This window comes from Malus domestica, chromosome 12 (genome assembly GCF_042453785.1).
Source record: "Malus domestica chromosome 12, GDT2T_hap1".
Taxonomy (NCBI): domain Eukaryota; kingdom Viridiplantae; phylum Streptophyta; class Magnoliopsida; order Rosales; family Rosaceae; genus Malus; species Malus domestica.
The window spans coordinates 28806024-28817681 of NC_091672.1; the positions used below are offsets into that span (position 1 = coordinate 28806024).

Below are 11658 nucleotides of genomic sequence, written 5' to 3' on the forward strand. Positions count from 1 at the left end.
ACATGCACAGTATAATATAAAAAGATATATACATATATATATATATATGTATATATATATATAAAAGGACAAGTGATATAGGTAGATTTTGATAACCCGTTCCTAATTTTACTATGGAAAAATTAGTATTCGGTCCCTAGTTCTTACTGTTCATTGATTAAGACCTTATTAGTTCTCAAATTTTGATTCAAGTCCCTAGCATTAATGTGATAATGAATTTACATGTTTATTAAATAATTTTTTTAATATAAAAATTAGTAATTAATTTAGGGTTTAATACTCACACCTCTATTAAACTTCTAATTAATTTTCAATTCAAACATTTCCAAAATAATAAAAAAATTAAATTAAATTAAGTTTGTACCTATTAGTTTTTTTATATATATAAAAAGATTCTCAATTTTTTAATCTTAAATGTACCCATTCATATAATTTTTAAATTTTTTTAATCTTAAATGTACCCATTCTCAAATATATCAAAAATTTGTTATATGTAAAAATGTACCCTTTTTTTAATATAAAATCCTTTCAAATTTTTTAATCCATGTTTAAACTTATATGGGTACATTCTTTTTCGTTAATTTGAGAATGTATCCATGTTTTGGTACAATAACTTTTTTTGTTAATTTTGGTTAATGTACCCATACATATATGTACACACACACACACACAATATAATAGAGAGTATAATTTATATTTTATTATTTTTAATCCCATAAATTATGGGTTTTATTTAAAATCTCATTAATATAAACAATTACAAATTTCAATTTTTAATTTTTAATTTTAAAAATATAGTAACTTACATTATTACATTAATGTCAGGGACCTCAATCAAAAACTAAAAACTAACAAGGTTTCAATCAAAGAATATTGATAGCTAAGGACCGCATCCAAAGTGTCCCTTTTACTATTTTATAAATTTTAAATGAGTGAAATGACGAAAATACCACTAGGAGCGAGATTTTTGACTTTCTTTGACCGTCATATTGAAATACTTATGAACCATCCTCTTAACATATCGTCGTAGTACTCGTCACTACGAACGCGTGAGCACAACCGAAATTGAAATCGGAGCTACGATGAAGATTTCACAAAACTATGAAGTAGAAGGCTATTTCAATAAATACAAAACTGTGAACCACAGAGAAGATAGGACGAAACCCAAACCATCGCAGCACCACACGAGTGGACCACCATCTCCTCCCTCCCGCCGTTTTGCTCAGGGCACCCTAACTTGTGGTCTACTTCCCATTCAGCGAGAACCATTACTGTTCACCCATTTAACCTACCATGGTGAGCCTCGAACTCTCAACTCCTTGTTATTTTGAAGTTTTATATTTTTGTTCAACTTTGAAATGAGATTTGGGGGAAGGTTGGTGCAGATGAACCTCGGGGGAGTTCCCCAGATATTTTGGAAGCTTGGACCCGTGACCATTTAGCCCATTTCAGAGGATTTTTCCGGCCATCTCGGTGATGTTTGGCCCTCGAAAATGGTATAGCGTTGTTCACTACATTTCTAGCTTCATGCTTGTTTTTTAATCACTAAAAATGGTTAAGTATTGGACACTAAATTAGCCTTCAAATTTGGGATGAAATATCTTAGATTCTGGAAAACTTAGACCGTGGCCATTTAGCCACTTTCAGGCTATTTTTACGGCCAGCCCCGACCTTAATTCGGCCCTACTTTGGTATGGTTTTGTTCCCGACATTTCTAACTTCAAAATGGCTTTTGAATCATTGAATTTCGTTGGAGATCGAGCTCCAAATGAGCTTTGGAAGTCAGCCGAAATCTGCAAATTCTGCAGATTTCTTGAGGAAGGCACGTGGGCGCGCGTGACCTTGTGGTGGCTCGTGCGGCGGCCCATGGAGGAACCGAAGTCGCTCCTTAGGTTTCTCAACTTGCCGAACCTGAATCTATTCTCCATTTTCTGAAATTCGACCGTTTTAAAATAGTTACCTTATTAGCCGTACTTTGTACGAAACTGCATAAGTACGTTAGTACGTTATATATTTACGTTAATGGTTTCGTTTTTAGGCGAAACACATCGCAAGGATTCTCGATGCTACGAGACAGGTTCGACTTGACTACATGATATGTGAGTGGGTATTTTTGTTTTCATATATATATATTATATAGTTTCCACAAATGCTTTTAATTTGGTTTATGCATATTATGCCACGATTTACTTAATTTTAAAAATGCTGTTATGTGGCTAAGATTTTATATTTTCACAGCATATTCATGTGCATTTTACTTGCTCGTAAATATTATAGTGTTGTGAAATACTAAAGTAATTCTATGGGACGCGCATGTAAGTTCAAGTGAGTTTATTGTGTTGTTTGGAATGACTGAGTTATGGCATGCTCGTATTCATATAGTGACTCATCATTGCAGCACTGCACGCTCGCCTTGGATCCAAGTAGGTGCTAGCCCTATCGTACAAATTGTAATAGGCAATTCCGACTCGTATGTGACAGCAATTAACGCTAGCCTTCACGTGATTGTAGCACTATAACGTATATTATTACACCTAGCCCAATCGTACAGGTCACATTAGGTGACTCCGACTTGTGTGCTAGCATAGATTGATGAGCAATAGGTGCAATCGTACAGGTCACATTAGATGACTCTGACTGGCGTGCTAGTATTGACTGTTGAGCAAATGATTATATTTACATTGCTGTTGAATTATTATGTTGTGGCATACTTCTGATTCAATTGTTGGCATGCATTTGATTTCATACTTATACGTAGTATGATTTTAGGAAACTATACGTGTTTTACAGTAAGGGGTTAGTATGTTTAGAAAGCAAATGGTTTTTATAAACTTTTATTTTTGTGCCCACTCACCCTTTTGTTTTTCGCCCCTCCAGGTTTTAGTAGCTGAGTTTTTGTATCGACGATGACTCATGGCAAATCTTCGTATAAGTGGTTATCCCCGAGGGTATAATTCTCAATCCACTTTACTGTACTTTACTTATGCTCTAATGTTATGTGTGAAATGGGTTCATTCCCGCTCACAGGTGCACTCTTGTATTTAGAGGCACTTTTAGGTTTTAAATTTATTCACATTTTGACATCAATACACTTTATGGTTTCGTCACCCTCCAGGTATCGCCCATCACAGTTTGATTCGGAGTCCAGGTAGACATTTTGTGTCAGGGTGTGTCATAAAAACAAAAAAAAAATTGTGAAGAAAAATGATATTGAGGGAGGAAACACTAGAGAAAATGCTAATTCGATGAAACTTCAAAGTTAAAAAAAATATAAAAAGGAGAATGAAGCAAAAAATAAACTAAAATAAAGATGAGAAGAAGAACCCAAAATACAAAATTGACTAATGCAATATATTTTTTTAACCAATCAAATGTATCACTACTACAAATTTTGACTTTACCTACAAAACTACTTTGTCGGCAAAGGCCAAAATTTGTCGGCAAAGAGTCTTTTCCGACGAAAAAATTTGTCGGGCATTTTGTCTCGCAAAGCATGTCACCTAAGAGTTTTCCCGACAAATTTTGGTATTTTGTCGGCTAAGGTTCAAATTTTACCGACAAACAGTTTTTTGTCGGCATTTCCATGTGTCCCGACAAATATTTTCGTCGGTAAAAGGCATTTTAGCCGACCAATAGTACTTTTAAGCCAACAAAATATGTTTGTCACCATGGATATTTCGTCGGCATAGTCTTCTCTGTCTTGACAAAACTGGTTTTGTCGGGAAGGACATTTAATTTATAAAAAAAAATTAATAATTACTTTAATGCTCAACAACTACATAAACATATCAAAATACAATACACAGTTGTTAAGAAATAATACTTTATGGAAGGAGGAGGAGAAGAAGAATATTATGGAAGAAGATTACTGTGCAAAATAATGGAGGAAGAGAGATATTGTGAGGGAGAAACAAGAAAAGAGAAATGAACGGTTTGGGCAAGGGGAAGAAAAAAAGGAGATTTAAATCCCTAATCCTATAATTAAGGATAAGATTAACATTAATCACAAACTTAAAAAAATCAGTAATTACTTAATTGGTCAATTTAAGGGTAAATTTGGTAAGAGAATACAAATAAGCTTATGTGGACAATGAATCACTAGAGCTAACCCAAAAATTAAACAAAATTGGACCATGACTAATAATGGCTCATAAAATTGGACTCATATTAAGTTTCCCCAAGTTTAAATCTCCATAGATTTGGATATCAATGAGAAGCAAACATTTAGTAAAATTGAGAGTGCCAATATCATGTGTGATTAAAGGCTCGTTTGGAAGTGTTTTTCAAATGACTGAAAACGCTTTTGATAAAAATGTTTTTGAAACCAATCCTTAGTAAAAACACAAGTGAATCTTAAAAAAACATTTAAAGTGCTGCTTGGAATAAACACATAACTGGTGCTTCTTCCATAAAGCACTTCAAGTGCCTTTGGAACCCAATTTCTTTAAAAGCACTTTCAATAACTTTAAAAATACTTCCAAACAGTCCTTATACATTGTGTTTGTAAAATTCGTTTGATAATTTGGCAACCTTCTCGAAAAAATTTGATTACCAAACCATACTGATTAAATTTGACTCTATGCTCATGATGTCGGAGTTGACGCTTTAGTTTTTGGACTATGATTTTCTTCCCTACTCTCTCCATCCTCTTCCATCTCCTCCTCTGACATTTTCTTATTTTGCGTTTCTCTTACTATAAAAAATTAATATAAGATGTTAACGTGGCTTAACCGTGACAGTTCAAATAGGAGGGGATGAAAGGAGAGGGGAAAAAAGATATGAGATAATCCTACTTCTTAGTTTTTAGCTACAACGTGGACTAGTAGGACTGTAATTGATTATCAAACCCTAATTATGTGATTAATTTATGTAATTAATTTGACTCTACCATTCATTATATGTGCTATGTGGCTGCAGATAAACCCAAACTTTCAAGATTTAAGCGTCACATATTTTAGAAATTCGTTGACGTAAAATCCTTTCTTTTCCTCCAAGAGAGATATAGGAATATTAAAAAGTTATAATTTTGTGAACAAGAAATTGACTTTTAATTAAATTAATCCCCAAAGGCCATATGGTAGAGCCACACTTTGATTAATTCAAGGTCATCGACCACCAAGATTTGTATATGAAGTCCAATATCTCCCCAAAAAGTAAAACCCTATCTTCCATTATTTCAATTAAATTCTTCATTTCCTTGTCACATGAATGGGACATTCCGCATTCTACAAGTAAATTTGTACCCAAGATATGTCATTCACAAGTGAAAGAAAAATACTAGTATATTATAGTATCAAACGGTTTTAATTGGTTCTGCATGCATACCTGCGATTCAATTGCGCATTTGATTGCATATATGTAAGCAGAAAACATGTGTATTTGATTTGAAGAAAACTTGATAAGCCAATTTGGGATGTAAACATTATATTCGTGTGTAATGTACATATATATGTGCGCGCGCGCACACACACATGTCATCCGTTTCTAATCATCTAAGTTATGTTCAAACTGTTTTTGGGGCTCAAAAGCTTTGATAGAGATTTGTTGGGTTTTTATCCTCTTTGGGCCTGACTACTTCTCTCCCCCTTTCCATTGGGCTTTCATTGCAGAGTTTTCAGACAACAAAAAGAAAAAGATGAGACATAAATCTCTGATGCCGGGATCCTGCATCGGCAGCCCATACGGGTTAATGTGGATTCCAAGGAAGGTCATCTTTGACACTCTAAGCCTGTAGTCTGGTTGTACGTACGCACAATAAAACTAAAGAGATATTTGGAGGATTTTGCTGGCATCAGTTGGGGGACCTTGCTAGCTAGTGAGGTTAGAAGACTGATCGTAACACACCTCCTACTCGGTTCTTCGTACGTGAGAGTGAAAATCGAAGTATGAGAACCCTTTGAGTTCGTGTTCGATGTATACGATCAGAAAGGCGTATTTTTAACAATGCAATCTTTGGTTTAGGCCTTTTGCGCACAAAATGGTTGCATTACCTTCTTCAAAATGTTAGCTATGTTGAGCCAATGGTGCCAATGATCCATGAAGAGAAGGACAATGATATTTTTGTGAAAAGTGCAATCATGTCATCAAAGCTGTAGGAGTATTTGGCCAATCATAAACAAACAGATGGTCTTTCTAGCTAGTATGGATAGGTCACAGTGTATGTCTTTCAAACCCTAAAATCTTGCCAGAACAACAATATTATTGGCATATTGCTAATTGGATGATGTTATCCATAGGACCCGGCTTCTCTACCCTCTCATTTCTCATACACTCTCAGCCCCTCCTATTTTGTGCGGTCACGGTTAAGCCACATCAACATTTTATATTACTATTGTTTTTTGTCTTATTATCTCTATAAAAAAAATCAATATAAAATGTTGACGTGGCTTAACCATGACCGCACAAATAGGAGGGGATGAGAGTGTATGGGAAGTGGGAGGGCAGAGAAGCTAGGTTTGTTATTCATATGCCCATTTTTATCTCTCACACACCTCTTAATTTTCGGTCATCAAATCGAATAAATTGAAGAAGATTAATAGACAAATTTAACAAGGATATGTGGGAAGTAAAAAATGGTGTGAATAACACTACCTTTAATAATACCCATTACTGAGACAAGAAGGGATTAATTTGTTCATACATAATCTAATGGAGATTAAAAAGGTGGCTTGTTTCTTTGTAATGAAAAAGTATATAACTGGTCAAAAAAGTTGCCATCATGGTGACTTGGCGGGCTCAAAAAAAAAAAAAAGCAAAAAGAAAAAAGGAACCCCATATGGGAAACCGGGTCTATTCAATTTTTGCAATCAAATTTCGATTTTGCTTTGAAAAATTTTACGAGTGGTCATTCAAATTTTCAAAGAAACCGAAAAGAAATCATGGCAATGTCAACTTCGGGTTGGGGCCAACAAGTTAGCAGTGCAGGATGAGGATGAGGAATAATGGGCATGGATGTCACCAAATGTTCTCTCTAGGCTCTCTCTGTCTAGGCCTAATATTATGTTGTCTGGATTTTTGTTTTGGTTATTCAAAGTAGCTATTATCACAAATCGACCCTAACCATGATGAATGATTAGAAATTATACTAAACCCTATCAGCAATCCTCATTAACTTTTCGACTGGTGCTGCTGCACAGAGTTGTATTAAGTTTTGTAATTCACCAGATGATGTATTAGTGTTGTTTATTCAGGTTTAGGCATATTTTGGATTTCATTTAGGCTTAATTACTAAGATTCTAACATGTACGCAAAACACATTATTTATTGAATAAATCTAGTAAAGAAAACATTTGTGATAATGTCATATACTGTTACTTTTAAGCCAAAAAAAATCATCATATCCCATAAGATGTCGTTTTGTGTTTAACACTGAATTAGATCACTCACTAGATCGAATATAGTTGAAGGACAAAATGGATGTCAACTTTAACAAATCGTCCACATCAGGTAATTAAAGCTTTGTCTAGTAGTTTAAATAATCATTAGCATGCCAATAAACATAGCAATTTTGGTCATTGTTGTAATTATAAGCTCGTCACATTCATTTTAGTGATCCCTGCACATAGTAGGTAACTATATGAGAACACTTAGTAACCCCTGAAAATGTGCGAAAAATGCAAACGCAAGCAAGATATATATTATAAACCATTTGCCCAAGGAACTCTGAGAAACCTTATGACATCCATATATAGAGCAAGCTGATAGAAAATGACCTCAATCACATATGATGCTACGCTGTCTCCCAAGCAATATCTAAATGGCCTCAATCACAACAAGAATCTCAGCAACAATTCCAGTTCCAACACAAGTGGCTTCGCTTGTGTTACTTTCAAATTAACACAAAGTAATTCTTAGAAAAGAACAGAAGCAGTCAACACTGGAGAAATTTAATTTAAGGGAACACAATTTAGATAATCTGGTTGTTGCCTTGGTGGTATCCGGAATTTCTTGTTTGATATTTCAAACTCTTTTTCGATGGGGTCACAAACTTGAAAGGGAAAAGCTTAAATAAGTCAACATCTGCATATACTTTGCTTTTCTATAAATTCTGCTCAAGGAAGTGTTATTCATATGTCAACGTCCATCATCTTCACATGTATGGAGACCTAGCTGAACCAGTTTTATTCCCTTCAATCATGTTAATATATACTCAGTGTGTACTATTAATTTAGACAAAGATTTGAAAAGAATAATGGAAACTAACAGCTTGCAGTCGATGGTTTAATATGAATTATTAGTTTTGTTCGTATGTATTTTCTGCATCTAAATATGGCCATGTTTGGTTTTGTGTATAAATCTCAGGCTGGTTTGGTATTGATGTGCTTTAAAAAAAAACTGATTCTGATGTACTGTGAAAATAAACTTATTTTTGCTGCTTCACGTTTTCAGTTTTTTTTCACCCAAAACTGTAAAGATAAGCTGTTTTTAAGTATTTACCAAATATATTTTTAAACTAAACTTTTTTTTATACCCACTTTTTATAAAAACACGTAGTACTAAACCAGTACTGAATCCCCGCTGAAACCGCTGTTTCTACAGAAAGTGGTATTTGTTGCAGCCGCTGTTTCCTGACTCCTGAGCGGCTGCCCTCGCGTAGGGAACTTATGAATGCAAAAGTTCTTGAGGAATCATAATCATCTGCCACGTGTAGGGTTAAACCGGGCCATGGAGATGGAGCCATGCATGGAGGTGCTCTTCCAAATGCATGAGGACAAATTTCTTTATGTCATTTCGAACAGTATGGCAAACGTTAATCAGGTAAAAGTTACGGTCCACAAATAATGACAGTTCAATAGCAATTTTGCATGCATTACATGCATGCATGTTACATGTCTTGCAATTTCTAACTAGGGTTTTAAGAAAATTTTCTCAATCGGTCACGAAATGGTACATCACTTGTCATTATATAAATGGTAAAATATGTATGTTAAAAAATTAATAACTTAAAAATAATATTTCCCACCTGTTGATGCACAAAATCAGTGAGGACTTTGGTGCAACAGAAAGTGTTAAGTTTGTGACCTTCGCTAAGTTGCTCCAGTCACTAGTGTGGATAAGTATGTAAATGGATAGAGACAGGGAAGCAAACACAAGATGTACATGGTTTACCCAGATTGGCTACGTCCACAAAGTAGAGGAGTTCTCATTAATTGTGAAGGGTTTACACAAGTACATAGGTTCAAGCTCTTCTTTTGTGAGTACTAGTGAATGATTTAGTACAAATGACATTAGAGAATATTGTGAGAGAATGATTTCTATTTATAGAAGAGAGTTTCTAGTTTCATTCTGACATTGACACGTGTCGTGCTATGATTGGCTTCTGATATCGACACGTGTCGCGTTATGATTGGCCTTCTGGTTGGAGGGAGACTCTTGTGGGTCCTTGGCGGTATAATGTTGACCAGTCCTTGGAGGGAGACTCTTGTGGATCCTTGACTCTTATGGTACAAACACCACCATTTATATAAAAACACGTGGTGTACCTTGTGTTCCAGTCAGAATGAAAATTTTCTCGGATTTTAGACCACTATAAAGTCATCCCTGGGAAAATTCACCAAAGGATTGTTCTACATAGCCCTATGTGGTATAACAAAACTTGCCCATTTTCTAGCAATCATGAATGTATATAATTGTTTGATGGAGTCCTTCTGCATATAACACTGCAGCTGTACCAGAGTGGACCACTAGACTGGAATTAATGTTTAATTAAAGTATGCAAATTCGACCGTTCACTGCACCAATGCATCTACTACAACTGTAGGTGCATTGTAAAATTTTCGTTGTTGATGTTCAAAGCTGCCTTTACTTGAGCTTACTACTGACTTTAATTCTTATTGTGGTTTTGATTTCATGTCTAACTGAGTAATGTAACTTATCGATCATGAGTTCCACACCACGTAATTGCGATTATCACTCATCTAAACGTCCATATGGAGTCGATATGGATTGATGCCCCTATTTCTCCCATTTCTTTTTATGAATGAAACATGGAAATATTATTGTTAATTGCAAGATTGAAGAGCAGCACTTGGCCACAATTAGACATAAATATATAGTACTCATGTAAATTAAACCAAGAGAACAAAGAGAAGTTCATAATTTGGTACACCAAACCAAGTAAATTAAACAGCATTAATTTAGACATATATATATATATATATATATAGTAACCATCTAAAGTAAACAATACATATTAACAAAATCCAAAATCCCCATACAGATAATCTATTATATATACACTTTAGAAAAGTGAAACATATAGTAACCATGTAAAGTAAACAATACATATTAACAAAATCCAAAATCCCCATACAGATAATCTATTATATATACACTTTAGAAAAGTGAAAGCGCTTTTTAGCCACTTAGATGAGATGAAATCAAAGCCTTGAGAAGAAGGGATTTGATTGGAGGCAGGCGAATACACTTTTTCTTGTTAGAATTGGAAATAATAACAATGATGAAGCAAAGGTATTCAGTGTAGGACAGGTTGGTGAAAGACGTACGGGGGCGGTCGACAGATTGATTAAAGCTTTTAGACGACAGCGATTTTTGCTGTTTGTTACAATGGATCTGGAGAAAGCGTCTGCCTTTAATTATGTATTTTGTTGCTGATTTTGGTACTAAAATAGCCAACAGGATCCTCTCCGGATCCTTTTAGTGAAGATGTTGGGGATCCATGACTCATGTCCGTTTATCATATATTGTGCGGTCAGTTTTTGTCAAGTATTGTTTGTGTTTAATTTTAAATAAAAATATTTAAAATAATTTATGACCCACGATGTACAATGAATGAATATGATTGACAGATCCCCGAGATCCTCACAAAGAGGATCCGGCGAGGATCTGAATTCCTAAAATAGACCAACCACAGTGGTAATTCAAAGGCCTTTATACATATATACTAATATTTTTTGCATGCACAACAAAACACAAACTCTATGCACAAATGTAGTTATCATTAATCTAGATACATCTCGAAGAAAGTTGAGGTTTTATCATAAAATTAATTGGTAAAATAGGAAGTAGCCCAACACTTATAAGCCTATGCAAGGTTTTTCCTTTCACCGATGTGAGAGTCTCTTTTACCTTCATATATATCCTCACATATCATAGATTAAGATGAAAAATAAAACAAAACCTATCCTGTATTTGTTGGGAGCAATATCATAAATTGCTTGGAAATTGAAAAAGAAGTAAACATATCTTGTGCTTATATATGGTTTAGTGAGAAAATGTATTAAGGACTAAACTGATTGTATTAAGGAAAGTATAGATGCATAAGGATTTTTAATGGACTTGTGTTGCTCAGTGTAAACCCATTAGGGTTATTTAGCTTATACAATATCCTAAAATTCATATTAAACACGTCATAAAATAATTCTCCTCGTTTGATATTATAACCTATTGAGTAAAAACCAATTGAAAATCCTTACTAGCCCGTCGGGAGAGATTCAAAAGGATTGTCTATTACCTCATAAATCCAGTTAGTGCGTTTGTTTGATTTAATTCGTATGAACACTTTTTTATTACAGTATTTTGAAACTAAAGTACAAAACACGAATTTATACATGATGATTTGTGTAACAATATTATACCCATATATCATCACACAAGGTTTCTCAATTCTCCCGAGTTTGGAGTCAGATCGAGGGAATA

The 11658-nt window shown here is 34.5% G+C and overlaps 1 long non-coding RNA gene across 1 annotated transcript; it reads left to right on the forward strand.

The window, feature by feature from the left end:
• Positions 1-1164: 1164 nt before the first annotated feature.
• On the forward strand, positions 1165-2979 carry LOC139190234 (uncharacterized). Its single transcript, XR_011574321.1, has 4 exons — positions 1165-1296; positions 1376-1496; positions 2039-2099; positions 2878-2979. It is a non-coding gene; the product is annotated as an uncharacterized lncRNA (long non-coding RNA).
• Positions 2980-11658: the final 8679 nt, after the last annotated feature.